Source organism: Pleurodeles waltl, unplaced genomic scaffold, assembly GCF_031143425.1.
Source record: "Pleurodeles waltl isolate 20211129_DDA unplaced genomic scaffold, aPleWal1.hap1.20221129 scaffold_59, whole genome shotgun sequence".
NCBI lineage: Eukaryota > Metazoa > Chordata > Amphibia > Caudata > Salamandridae > Pleurodeles > Pleurodeles waltl.
The window spans coordinates 716608-727629 of NW_027150301.1; positions in this window are offsets into that span (position 1 = coordinate 716608).

Genomic DNA, 11022 nt, shown 5'->3' on the forward strand with positions numbered 1-11022 from the left:
AGACAACCACAGGACATATAGGCAAGGTATACACAGTAGCCGGAGACTTTAGACAGAGCCAGAGGGACAATCCCTCCCTAAAAAAATGCATGGGAAAGGGCATAGAGTAATGAGGAACCCGGGGTGGGACCGACATACCACATCCATAACCACCTGTTCTATAGGTTACCCCAGGCTAGCGATGACAGACAAAGGCTGGTAGATACCGACAACAGGTTATGCAGTTAGCCCATGGGGATCAAGGGGAAGGACATCTCGGGTGTGAAAAAACCGAGGAAGCAATCCTCCGAAAATTCTATTGGCCCGGAATTTTTGGGGATATACGTAGATATTGCCTGAATTGTCCGAAATGCCAACTATATAACCCTGTCACACAACCACCGGCCCCATTACAACCCCTCCCAGTTATAGAAACACCATTCACCCGGGTGGGCATGGAGTTTATTGGTCCCCTCACTCCCTCCAGTAGAGGAAGGCAGTACGTTCTGGTGGACTGTGCCACTCGATATCCCGAGGCTATACCCCTCCCCAGCATGCACACAAAGGTAGTAGCCCAAGCAATGACTGAATGTTTTTCCCGGGTCGGTTTCCCTAAAGAAATTTTAACTGATCAGGGCACCCCATTCATGTCCCGACTGATGACAGAAGTCAGTAAAACCCTGGGAATAAAACAAATACGAACCTCTGTCTACCACCCCCAAACTGACGGTCTCGTAGAACGCTACTACAAGACCATTAAATCTTTACTCCGGAAAAGAATAGCTGAAGACGGAAGGGATTGGGAAAAGAAACTACCCCTTGTACTATATGCAATACGTACCCATACTCAATCCTCCCTTGGACAAAGTCCCTTCGAACTGTTATTTGGCCGGCCGCCCCGCACCCTCCTCGAAATGTTGGTCGAACAGTGGGAAGAGACTGATGAGGAAGCAAAAGATCTACTAATCTACACTAAAGAATTGAGGGAGAACTTACACTTGGTCTGGGAAAAAGCCCATACCAGTCTCTGTGAGGCCCAAGGCAAGCAGAAGAAGGGATCTGACCCCAGAAGTGTGCTCCGCACTTTTAATGTAGGGGACAAAGTATTAGTCCTTCTCCCCACCAGTGAGAAGGAACTGTTAGCCCGGTGGCAGGGACCCTATGAAGTGTTAGAGCAGATCAACCCCACAACATATAAGCTGGCACTGCCCCACTGACAAAATAAAGAACAGATATACCACATCAATCTGTTAAAAAAATGGCATGAATCTGAACACATAGAAAGGGTCCACCATATAACCACTGATCATAGGGAAGACATGCCATTTCCTGTTTTCCCCGCCACCATCAACCAGGATGAAAGCAGTCCCCAAATCAATGCATCCCTGTCTGAGGAACATAAAACGTCACTCATGCAGACAGTTCAGTCCTATAGGGATGTTTTCTCCCGGCAGCCTGGCCATACCCAATTAGCAGAACACAGCATCCATACCAAAAATGAGGCAATAGCAAGACAAAGACCATATCGAATCCCTGAGGCCAAGAAAACACTAATCGAGCAAGAGATACAACATATGTTACAGTCAGGAATTATCGAGCCTTCCAGCAGTCCCTGGTGCTCCCCTGTGGTACTAGTACCCAAACCAGATGGATCCACTCGGTTTTGTGTGGATTACCGGAGGGTTAATGACCTCACGTATTTTAATGCATATCCCATGCCTCGTATAGATGAGTTGTTAGAGAAATTGGGACAGGCCAAGTATATGTCTACTTTAGACCTGACGAAGGGATCTTGGCAGATCCCGTTGAATGCAGGGGACAAAGAAAAAAACGCCTTTTCAGCTCCCTCTGGGTTATATCAGTTTACTGTCTTACCTTTTGGGTTACATGGGGCTCCCGCCACGTTTCAAAGATTAATGGATACAACTTACGTCCCCCACCAAGCATACACGGCAGCATATCTAGATGACATTGTGATATTTAGTACAACCTAGTCAGAACATCTCATACATCTAACTGCGGTCCTACAGGCTTTAAGAGAAACCAGGTTGACTGCTAACCCAGAGAAATGTAGGCTGGGATTCTCCACCATTAGATATTTAGGATACATCTTGGGTCAGGGTCAGGTCCGTCCCCAAGTGGAAAAGGTGGAAGCCATTCAACGGATCCCAGTCCCAAGCAGATTATTTCTCATGCCATCCTGTCCACGAGCGTCATCACCTGACGCTCTCTAGGGGGAGTGTCTGTGACGGGTCGGACAGGGCCGACCCACACACCAGGAAGACTTGTGCTGACACTGCCATGTACGACACGGAAGCATCCCAGAGAGTGGGGCTCTCAATTGGCTCCCTACCAAAACCGCACGACTCGGTGTTGGTTAAAGGGGCGAAACCACACACCAAGGGGAGGAGAGGAAGAAATCCATGGAGGAGACCGACTGAGACGGAGAGAGAGTCAAGAGCAGAACAGCAGAGGCCAAGGACCGAAGACGAGTTGGAAAACGCCAGGACCTGTCTCCAACAACCTGGAGAGCAGCGGGAGCCCGGAGCCGTGTGGAATCGACAACGCGAAGAGGATCACTGGCCCCGGGAAGCAGACAAATGAGCCGGCTACGCTTCAGGAGAAGAGTGACCAAGCCAGGTACGGCAACTCGGGACGGGAGGGAAAACAGAGCGGAGGGAGGAGGACAGGGAAGAAAATCACGGGCTTTGCACAAAAGGGGGTGAGCAAAAGAAAATCACGGGTTTTGCACAAAAGGGGGTGAGGGAAAGAAAATCACGGGCTATGCACAAAAGGGGGTGAGGGAAGGGCGTAAGGAATAAAAGAAAAGAAAATAACAGACAAAAAAAAGGAGCACGGAAACGAAACACACAGGGAGCTTAAGAAATAGCAGGGAATAGGTGACACGGAAGCAACCTACAAGGAAGGAGGAAAAGAATGGGAACTAGACATATACGACACGAATAGCACAGACCAAGAAAAGGAGAGGAAAGAAGACATATACGAGGGAACAGAAGTAGAGAACGAAAAGAAAGACACCCACCAGCCCAGGACAGAGAGATAATTAAAAAGGGAAGATAAAGGGACCACGGGCATCACCAAAAGGTTGAGAGGAAGAGCCCACAGATAGAGAGGTCCAGGTGTTAAAGGCAGAAGAGTGGAGAGAAGTAGTAAAAGAGAGGAAAGGAATAAAAGACGAGTAAACAGATACTTACCACTCTTATTTCTTCTTCTATTTCCACACGATTCCCGCGAGGCCCCTGGAAGAAAGAAGACAAGATCATTGGGGAAAAGAGTGAAGAGAATCATCAATAGTCACCTATAAGACAATCACCCGAGACCCATTGAACTAGTATAAAGAATAATAAAAACACTTTATATATCAACCAAATCGGACAGTCTGGTGTATCCGTTCGGCCAACCTGTTACACCTTGCTAGCTGCAAGGGTCGCGGTAGAGGTTTTTGGATGCTGCTGTGGCCCAGGAGGGACCAGAATGTCGCCACTTGGATGAGGAGACAGAGGGGGCGCCCATCAAGTCAGGGAGCCCTCACAGAAGCAGGCAGCACCCGCAGAAGTACCGGAACAGACACTTAGAAGAGGAGTGAACCGGAGTCCACCCGAAGTCAGAAAAGGGAGTCCCACGACGCCGGAGGACAACTCAGAAGGTTGTGCACTGCAGGTTAGAGTGTCGGGGACCCAGGCTTGGCTGCGCACAAAGGAAATCCTGGAAGAGTGCACAGGAGCCGGAGCAGCTGCAAATCACGTGGTACCCAGCAATGCAGTCTAGCGTGGGAAGGCAAGGACTTACCTGCACCAAACTTGGACTGAAGAGTCACTGAACTGTGGGAGTCACTTGGACAGAGTTGCTGAATTCCAGGGACCACGCTCATCGTGCTGAAAGGGGACCCAGAGGACCGGTGATGCAGGTCTTTTGTTGCCTGTGGTTGCAGGGGGAAGATTCCGTCGACCCACAGGAGATTTCTTCAGAGCTCCTGGTGCAAGAAGGAGGCAGGCTACCCCAAGAGCAAGCATCACCTGGAAACAGGCGAGAAAGCCGGCAGGATGAAGTGATACAAGATTGCAGTAGTCGTCTTTGCTGCTTTGTTGTAGTTTTGCAGGCGTCCTGAGCAGTCAGCAGTCGATCCTTTGGCAGAAGGTGAAGAGGGAGATGCAGAGGAACTCTGGTGAGCTCTTGCATTCGGTATCTGAAGACTTCCCCAAAGCAGAGACCCTAAATAGCCAGAAAAGGAGGTTTGGTTACCTAGGAAAGAGGATAGGCTAGTAACACAGGTAAAAGCGTATCAGAAGGAGTCTCTGACGTCACCTGCTGGCCCTGGCCACTCAGAGCAGTCCAGTGTGCCAGCACACCTCTGAATCCAAGATGGCAGAGGTCTGGGGCACGCTGGAGGAGCTCTGGGCACCTCCCCTGGGAGGTGCAGGTCAGGGGAGTGGTCACTCCCCTTTCCTTTGTCCAGTTTCGCGCCAGAGCAGGCTGGGGGATCCCTGAACTGGTGTAGACTGGCTTATGTAGAGATGGGCACCATCTGTGCCCATCAATGCATTTCCAGAGGCTGGGGAAGGCTACTCCTTCCCAGCCCTGACACCTTTTTCCAAAGGGAGAGGGTGTAACACCCTCTCTCTGAGGAAGTCCTTTGTTCTGCCTCCCTGGGCCAGGCCTGGCTGGACCCCAGGAGGGCAGAAACCTGTCTGAGGGGTTGGCAGCAGCAGCAGCTGCAGTGAAACCCCGGGAAAGGTAGTTTGGCAGTATTCGGGTCTGTGCTAGAGACTCGGGGGGTCATGGAACTGTCTCCCCAATGCCAGAATGGCATTGGGTGACAATTCCATGATCTTAGACATGTTACATGGCCATGTTCGGTGTTACCATTGTGACGCTATACATAGGTAGTGACCTATATATAGTGCACGCGTGAAATGGTGTCCCCGCACTCACAAAGTCTGGGGAATTTTCCCTGAACAATGTGGGGGCACCTTGGCTAGTGCCAGGGTGCCCACACACTAAGAAACTTTGCACCCAACCTTCACCAGGTGAAAGTTAGACATATTGGTGACTTATAAGTTACTTAAGTGCAGTGGTAAATGGCTGTGAAATAACGTGGATGTTATTTTACTCAGGCTGCAGTGGCATGCCTGTGTAAGAATTGTCAGAGCTCCCTATGGGTGGCAAAAGGAAAGCTGCAGCCCATAGGGATCTCCTGGAACCCCAATACCCTGGGTACCTCAGTACCATATACTAGGGAATTTTAAGGGTGTTCCAATATGCCAATGTGATTTGGTAAAATTGGTCAGTAGCCTGTTAGTGACAATTTGTAAAGCAGAGAGAGCATAACCACTGAGGTTCTGGTTAGCAGAACCTCATTGAGCCAGTTAGTCATCACACAGGGAACACATACAGGGCACACTTATGAGCACTGGGGCCCTGGCTGGCAGGGTCCTACTGACACAGACTAAAACAACATATATACAGTGAAATATGGGGGTAACATGCCAGGCAAGATGGTACTTTCCTACATACGGTCCGAACAGCTCCTACAGAGCACCACATTAAAATAGTGTTAGGAACTACTATGGTTATGTAACCATATATTCAGCCCCTAGAGAACATAATCACATAAAAAATTATAAAGAACATTGCACTGTAACCACATAATCAGTCTCTTAAGGGCATAGTTTATTACACATTTTCAGGCGTAGCAGGCCTTTTAAATATTTAACTGTGGAGTCAGCGGCACAAGGGTGCAGTGCAGCAGGTCATTACTAGATGTCACTGTAGAGTAAAAAGCAGAAGGTGCAGTACAACTGGTGGTGGATAGATGTCCCTGTAGAGTCAACAGCAGAAGGTGCAGTACCACTTGCTGTGGCTAGATGTTCCTGTGGAGTCAACAGCAGAAGGTGCATTACCGCTGGTTGTGGCTAGATGTCTCTGTGGAGCCAAAAGCAATAAGAGTGCAGTGTCACAGAACACTGCCAGAACTACTTCTGATGTCAGAAGCTCAGAATGTCACACAAACCCAGAAACATCTGAAGTACCAGGTCCTCAGTGAAATGGCTGAAATATTTAGCCATACCGCACATTAAACCTTTATCAGAAATAAATTGTGTTTGTTCATTAGCAGAAGGTGCAATGCCACTGGTCGTGGCTAGATGTCCCTGTAGAGTCAACAACAGAAGGTGCAGTACCACTTGTCATGGCTAGGTGTCCCTGTGAAGCCTACTGAGTCAGTAGTGCCTTGGGGCAATTGTCATCTTTTAGCCCTTGGAGAGCATAGCGCATTACACATTTGTAGGCCAAGTAAGGCTGTCAGAATATTATTACAAACATGGTCCTTATAACACAAACTCCTCTCAGCTGTAAAAACAAACATTCCAGCCCTAAGAGGGCTTAAATATGCATTGAATGGTGCAAGAGGTTATGATTTTTGCCCCCCCCCTAACCTATTGTAACTTGGACAGAAAGAGCACATCATTCTGAATGTTTTGGTGGTTGTCCAATTGCCATGGCAAAACGTGCTGTAAAAGGAATGCCTGCAAAGCATTATGGGTGAGTTTCCTCGAGTGCAGTGAATGTTGTAGTATTGGCTCTCCTGCTGTGCAGGGAGATCCACTGTTGAGGATTCAATACCTGGGTCGATTTCATGCTGTATAAAGTCACAACAAATGTACAAAACACACAAACAAGACACAACTACTTGTATTTACTGATTATGTAAAGTAAGGACCAAGTGAAGGGCAAACGCAAAAAATAAACCTCGTGTGTGAACATAAGTGCTTCCTGACAAACACAAGAGGCAGAAAACAAAAAATTGTCTGTCAAATCAACACAAAAACAATTCAGGTGTAATTAAAGTGTACTTGGCTGTTGCTCCTCAGCCAAGTACAAGAAGTGACGTATCAGCTGACAAACCAGTTAGAAGGCAGCAAAACAAAAGCGACACTGTCTTCAACCTATGGTAAGCGGCAGGCAGCAGCAGGCGGGAGAAAAGTCCTTTACTCGTTCCAACAGGTCTTGCAGACAGAACATGCGCACTGTCTATGCTCGACCTGAAACTGATTCTTCCAGGCCATGCAACTGATCTCAGTTTACCAGTTCTTTGGGCCCTCTCTTCCCAGTCTAATCAGGTTTCAGAATTTAGTTTCATTTTTCTCTCTGATTGACGATTGGAGTGGCCGCCATAATTGTTTTTGAAATGGACCCTTTTTGTTTTCATTAACTTGCATTTTTCCTAATGTATTTCAAATATTTGTCTCCCTTCCAGAGAGTGTGCATTTGTCTTAATGCAGAAGATAGTAACTACTTCAAGGACAAGCAGTCTGAGTCAAACCACTCTCACCTCGAGTCACCAATTCGGCTACTCGGTCTGGTGGAAAGTTTGCTTGCAGGTCTTAGTTTTAAGGTCAGCAGGTGCTCAAGACCCTGTACCTCTCTTCTATCCTGCTGGTTGTCCAGGTAAAGAAGTTCACAGTAAGTGTGATTAGAAAGCTTGCATTTACTTTCTCTGGTGCCTATTTGTAGGAGGCTGGCCTGGCTTACAGTGGGTACCAAGTGGTACTTACACCTTGTGCCAGGTCCAGTTATCCCTTATTAGTAGATTAGTAGTGTTCTAGCAGCTTAGGCTGATAGAAGGTAGCTATAGCAGAGCAGTTTAGGCTGAACTAGGAGACATGCAAAACTCCTACTATACCACTGGTGTCATATGCACAATATCATAAGAAAACACAATACACAGTTACTAAAAATAAAGGTACTTTGTTTTTATGACAATATGCCACAAGTATCTCAGTGAGTACCCTCAGCTAGAAGGTAAGTAATATACACAAGTTATATGTACACAAACACAAAACAGGTAAGTAACAGTAAGAAAAGTAATGCAAACAGTGTAGAATTACAATAGGTTGCAATAGGCAAACATAGGTCTAGGGGCAACACAAACCATATACTCCAAAAGTGGAATGCGAATCACGAATGGACCCCAGACCTATGTGAGCATGGAGAGGGTCGCTGGGACTGTAAGAAAACAGTCAGGGTGTCCAAGATACCCCACCCCAAGACCCTGAAAAGTGGGAGTAAAGTACACCTACTACCCCCAAAAGAGCACAATAGTGGTGATAGGGGGGTTCTGCAAGAACCACAAACACCAGCAAAGCACTGAAGATGGATTCCTGGACCTGAGGACCTGCAAAGCAAGGGGACCAAGTCCAATAGTCACAACAGTGTCAGGGGTGGGGGGGGCAGGAGCCCAGGAAACCCCGGATGAAGGTGCAAGGAAGCTGCCTCTGGATGGAAGAACCTTGGAGTTCTGCAAGAAAGAAGAGGACTAGGAACTTCTCCTTTGGATGTAAGATGCCCAACGTCGCGATGAAGCTTGCAGAGGTGTTCCCATGGAGAAATACCACAAACAAGCCTTGCTAGCTACAAGGGCCGCGGTAGAGGTTTTTGGGTGCCTCTGACGACCAGGAAGGACCAGGATGTCGCCTTTTGGAGGAGGAGACAGAGGGAGCGCTCAACAACTGAGAGAGCCCTCACAGAGGCAGGCAGCACCCGCAGAAGTACCTGAAAAAGCACTTTGAAGATTTGTGAACCGGAGTCCACGCAGAGTTACAAAGGAGGGTCCCACGACGTCGAAGGCCAACTCAGCGGGTTGAGCACTGCAGGGCGGAGTGCTGGGGACCCAGGCTAGGCTGTGCACACAGGAAATCCTGGAAGAGTGCTCAGAAGCCGGAGCAGCTGCAGATCCTGCAGTACACAGGTTTGCATTCTAGCGTGGGGAGGCAAGGACTTACCTCCACCAAACTTGGACTGAAGAGTCAGTGGACTGTGGGAGTCACTTGGATAGAGTTCCTGTGTTCCAGGGACCACGCTCGTCAGGATGAGAGGGGACCCAGAGGACCGGTGATGCAGTCTTTTGGTGTCTGCGTTAGCAGGGGGAAGATTCCGTCGACCCACGGGAGATTTCTTCTGCACTTCTGATGCAAGGTGAAGGCAGGCAACACCCAGAGCATGCACCACCAGGAAACAGTCGAGAAAGCCTGCAGGATGAGGCACTACAATGTTGCTGGTAGTCATCTTGCTACTTTGTTGCGGTTTTGCTGGCGTCCTGGAGCAGTCAGTGTGCCAATGAGAATTGGTAAATTTAATCACTAGCCTGCAGTGACAAATTTAGAAAGCAGAGAGCATAAACACTGAGGTTCTGGTTAGCAGAGCCTCAGTGATACAGTTAGGCACCACACAGGGAACACATACAGGGCACAAACTTATGAGCAGTGGGGTCCTGGCTAGCAGGATCCCAGTGAGACAGTGAAAACACCCTGACATATACTCACAACCAGGCCAAAAGTGGGGGTAACAAGGCTAGAAAGAGGCTTCTTTCCTACACAGCCCTCCCCCCCCCCAAACGAAGGACAATAAGGCTAACCTTGGCCAGTTGAGTCTTTATTGTCTAAGTGGTGATAAGTGGAGAGTAGCTCTGCAATAGACTGGTTACTCCCTTTATTATCCACTAAATGGTTACTTCCCTGTGGGGATGTAAACCACTCTGTTTGAAGTTTTTTAGCTATCCAACAATGTGAAGATATATTCTCAGAGTTCCTATCAGTACGTTTTAGTTTAGAGCAGTGGGAATTGTCCACTGGACCTATTTAACGTGATGAGAATGCTAGACAGGGATGCTGTCTCAGTAAAGCCATAGCTGGGCAAAAACTTTGTCTATTAGGCTGTTAGAGAGAACAGGTTTGCTGTTTCTCTTGAGTTGGAGCAGGGCAGGGATGCTGTCCTATAAGCTCCACACTAGGGCAGGGCTGCTGTCCTAAGTGTTGTGAGGCAGTGCAGGGTTGCTGCGCTAAAGTTTCTCTTGGAGGGTTGGAGGGATGCTCCATGTTAACTAAAATGGTGCTCTTTTTCTCACCAATATAAGTTATCCCACAGAGAGGTACTTCCACCTCAGGGAGTAAAGCTGTGCCAGCTGATGATTCCCTTGGTACAGGTGCCACCCCAGGAGAGGTTTCTCCTACCACAGGAATGGTATCCTGAATGGCAGGGTGGGTAGGGGATACTGTGATGCCCTTCTTTACCTGTTGTTGGAGAAGGATCCTGAGTTTTCAGCCCTGTTCCTCTCCTTTGCTTTTTCATTTCAGTAGAAATAAGAGGAAGCAATTCCTCAGGGATACCCAGCATGGTTGCATGGGTATGAAACTCTACCTCAGCCCAACCTGAGGTCTCTAGGTCATTAACTAAGAGACAGTCTACAGGTAAGCTAGGTGACACTACCACCTGCTTAGGGCCAGTAACTCCACCCCAACTAAGGTGAACTATAGCTAAGGGAAGAAACTTGGTGGAGTTATGGACATCAATAATCTTGTACTGGTGCCCAATGATGTGTTGTTCAGGAGGCACTAGGTTTTCAGTCACCAAAGTGATACTGGCACCTGTGTCCCTGTAGGCTTGGCATCAACACCATTTATTGATACTGTCTGCCTGTACTTATCCATTGTAAGGGGACAAGCAGCCAGTGTGGCAAGGCCAATGCCACTAGGTGTGACAAAAACTGTCTTGGGACTGACTACCCCAGTTTCTATGATGGACCCATAAGTGAACCCAACTACACCCTTACTTTGACTGTTGCCACCACTATTACCACTACTGCTAGGAGCACTAGAGTTTGATGTATTAGTGGTGGTTGGCTCAGGGGGTTTACCTGGACAGGACTTATCCCCTTGCCAATGGCCTTTATTTTTACACACATAGCACCAAGGCTTTTTAGGTTGATTATTGGAAGAGGATTTGGACCCACTACCCCCAACAGAGGATTTGTGTGGGCCTGATGAAGACTCGGTTTTACTTTTGTCCCCACGCTTGTCAGAAGACTTACCATCCTTCTTGCCATCCTTGTCACCCCCTGTATGAACGTTTCTGTTCACTCTTGTTCTGACCAATTTGTCTGCCTTCTTTTCCAATTCTTAGGGAGAGGTCAGATCTGAGTCCACTAGGTATTGGTGCAACAAGTCACACAGTTATTCAGAATATGCT